This window comes from Bubalus kerabau, chromosome 17 (genome assembly GCF_029407905.1).
Source record: "Bubalus kerabau isolate K-KA32 ecotype Philippines breed swamp buffalo chromosome 17, PCC_UOA_SB_1v2, whole genome shotgun sequence".
In the NCBI taxonomy this organism is placed as follows: domain Eukaryota; kingdom Metazoa; phylum Chordata; class Mammalia; order Artiodactyla; family Bovidae; genus Bubalus; species Bubalus kerabau.
Genome location: NC_073640.1, coordinates 59,676,325 through 59,680,327, shown reverse-complemented (window position 1 = coordinate 59,680,327; position 4,003 = coordinate 59,676,325).

The window sequence follows — 4,003 nt, the reverse complement described above, 5'->3', positions numbered from 1 at the left end:
CCCCCAAACCTGCAAAAAGCAAGGAGGAGATTCACCTTAAGATCCTCTGGAAGAAACAACCGCTGCCAACATTTTGATTTTATCCCCCTGAGACTCCCTTTAGACTTTTGGACTCCAGAACCCTAAGACGATGTACTTGTGTTGTTTTAAGTTGAAATTGAAGCCCTGCTCCCTTGAGAGGCTCCAGGGGAGAACCCATCCTCCTGCCTCCAGGCCCCTTCCGCCATCTGCAAAGCCAATGGCATCGCTTTCTCTGCCTGACTCCACTTTCATCTGCTTTTCCATCACACGTCCTTCTCTTCTGTGCTCAAATCTCCCTCCGCCTCCCTCTTAGGAAAATCCTTGTGGTTACATTTAGGGCCAACTCAGGGAACCCCCGATAATTGCCCCATCTCAAAATGCTTAGCTTAACCACATCAGCAGGGTCCTTTCTACCACAGAAATTACCATCCATAGGTTTCCAAAGATTAGGACCTGGATACCTTGGAGGGCTCTGTTCTTGCACATAAATATTGCATGATTCCCTTTACACGAAGTGCTCAAACTGGGCAAAGTCACAGGGGCAGAAAGCAGATTAGTGGTGTCCAGGAGCTGAGCGGAGGGCGGTTTGGGGGGTGACTGACTGTTTAACTGGCTTAGGGTTCCTGTTTGGGGGTGGGGGAAGGGATGGAAAAGTTCTGGAGTGAGATAGCAGCGATGGTTGTGCCACATTATGAATGTGCCAAATGCCACTGAATTACACACTTTAAGATGGTTAAAACCGTAAATTGTACGTTATGGATTTTTAAAAAATGGAGTACAGTTGATTTACAGTGTGTTAGTCTCAGGTGTGAAGGCAATGGCAACCCACTCGTGTTCTTGCCTGGAGAATCCCAGGGACGGGGGATCCTGGTGGGCTGCCATCTGTGGGGCCCCACAGAGCTGGACACGACTGAAGCAACTTAGCAACAGCAGCAGCAGCAGTCTCAAGTGTACAGCAAAGTGATTCAGTTAAATATATACATATATATGTTCTTTTTCAGATTCTTTCCCATTACAGGTGATTACAAAATATTGAGCAGAGGTCACTGTGCTGTATACAGTAGGTCCTTGTTGTTTGCCTATTTTATATATAGTAGCTCATATCTGTTAATTCCAAACGCCTCATTTATCCCTCTCCCTGCTTTCTTCTTTGGAAGCCATAACTTTTTTTCCTGCACTGGCAGGTGGATTTCTTTACCACTGAGCCACCTGGATCATGTATGAGTCATGTATGGATGTGAGAGTTGGACTATAAAGAAAGCTGAGCACTGAAGAATTGGTGCTTTTGAACTGTGGTGTTGGAGAAGAATCTTGAGAGTCCCTTGGACTGAAAGGAGATCCAGCCAGTTCATCCTAAAGGACATCAGTCCTGAATATTCATTGGAAGGACTAATGCTGAAGCTGAAACTCCAGTACTTTGGCCACTTGATGTAAAGAACTGACTACTTGGAAAAGAAAAGACCCTGATGATGGGAAAGATTGAAGGCAGGAAGAGAAGGGAATGATAGAGGATGAGAGGGTTGGATGGCATCTCCGACTCTATGGACATGAGTTTGAGCAAGCTCCGGGTGTTGGTGATGGACAGGTAAGCCTGGTGTGCTGCAGTTCATGGGGTTGCAAAGAGTCGGACAAGACAGCGACTGGACTGAACTGAACTGAGCCACCTGGGAAGCCCAAGATTGTCATAGGGAACTCCAAGCGGAACTTGAACATGGTAGAACATTCAGGGCAAGACCACAGAGCAGCAGGTATGATACAGGTATCTTGGGACCTGGTCATGTAATTGGCCTGCACCTCCTGGCCCCGTTAGATCCCCTTCTCCTGAAAGAGGGCTAATGCCATGCCCAACCTTACTTCCTAGTTCATCACAATTCAGAACTGAAGAGGCAGCTCCATGAATCTTACTGACCAGCTCACTTTCCTTTCCTCGTACATCTATACTTCAGTGTGGATGTTGTTGACAGTAAGAAAATGATTTGTTTACTTGTCTGGCTATTCTGCTGACCCGGAGACAGGGCCCCAAGCTAGTTTCAGTTGTGATTCCAACACTGACTGTTGTGTTGTTGGGGCCTAGGCTCCGCTCGAGTATTTCACTGCCTTCAGCACCCACACCGCCCCCTCCTCCGCCCCACCACTATGCCAAGGGAATGGGGTTTTTTTCTACCCCAAGTTCTATGCCAAGGAAAAGCCTCTAGGCTGGGAATTGGGGATCACTGGGCTCAACTCAAGAGTTCTCCTTAGGAGAAAAAAAATATGGCTTTGGTGATCCCTACTCTGATCCTCAGTTTTCTTTTCTGTAAAATGGGAAATTTTAGCAATTGATTTAATGAACATACCAGACCCTTCAAAATAATTTACAAATATTAACTCATTTAATATTCATGATGGCCCTATGAAGCAGGTGTTATCAGACCCATTTTAGAGCAGAGGAAATTGAGGCACAGAGAGGCTATGCAAACTGCCCAAGGTCACACAGCCGGCAGGACTCCACCCGGGTTGTCTCACACCAGTCTAGGCGAGGAGGTCTCCCTGAACCGGCGGGGTGGTGAATTGGAGGTACTCTCCGTCCTCACCCACCAAATATGCGCTCTGGGAGATGCACGGAGGCATTTAATGAACATTGTGGAATGAAGGGATAAGTGGGTATCTTAGGATGGCCACATTCCTTCGTGACCACCTGGGCCCTCCTGCCGTGCTCTGTTCGGGGAATTCTATTCGTGGTCAGGGCTTCAGTCCCAGTAAACCCGACCCTCAGGGCGAGCTGGAACCCCAAAGAGATCAAGCGCTTGGGCTGAGTAGAGGATAGAGGATAACTCATTCACGTCGGGGCACGGGCGCCCCCTGGCGGTAGAGTCCTGCTAAGACGGAGCCTCCGGGACGCAGGAAACGTTTGCTTTGGGCAGAGTGGGATCTGGCATCTCAAAGTGAGTTGATAGCGATTGTATTAGGTGGCAGTGTCTGAAAATCAGTGTATGATGCTGGCTGCCGTCTACCAGTGGCTTCCAAACTTTTCTTACCGTGATGCAAAGCTATTACATCAACATAGTCTGGCAAAATACTACTCTCTGATACATGGTATTTTCTGCTGTTCTATTAGTATCTTTCAACACTGGTCAGAACCCTTTCTGAGAAGGCAATGGCACCCCACTCCAGTGCTCTTGCCTGGAAAATCCATGGACAGAGGAGCCTGGTAGGCTGCAGTCCATGGGGTCGCTAGGAGTCTGACACGACTGAGCGACTTCACTTTCACTTTTCACTTTCATGCATTGGAGAAGGAAATGACAACCCACTCCAGTGTTCTTGCCTGGAGAATCCCAGGGACGGGGGAGCCTGGTGGGCTGCCGTCTCTGAGGTCGCACAGAGTCGGACACGACTGAAGCGACTTAGCAGCAGCAGCAGAACCCTTTAAATTGATTCCCAACTCTGTAAAGGGTGCCCATCTGCACGAATTTTTTTCCAGCTCATAAAGAAAGATTATCATGGAGAAAGTGTTAGCACCCAGATCGGGCTCTCCATTACCAGGTCACCGCTAATTTACCTCCTGACTTCCCCTGGAATCTCGGCTCTGACAGCGCAGTGCGATTGCTCTTCAATACCGGGTGCCCCACAACTGTGCTCCAGCCACCCGGCCCCTTTGGTGTCACCCTCTTTGGTGACAAGGACCACGGGGAGCTGGCACCTTTGGCTATTTTCACTGTCTACATCCTAAATGGAAGTTAAAAGCGGGTCTTGTATCTCTACCAGTTCAGTCAGTCTTCTAAATGGAAGTTAAAAGCGGGTCTTGTATCTCTACCAGTTCAGTCAGTCTCATCTTGGCTTTGACCCTGTGTGGAAAGTGTGTGCTTGACTGTATTATGTTATTTCCATTATTATCATTATTGCCTTTGGTCTAAGACTGCCCTCCCCCCCTTGCCTTTGGTCTAAGACTGCCCTCCCCCCAGCTTCTCCTTTCAAAGACCAGACGCACATAATCAGAGGAAAT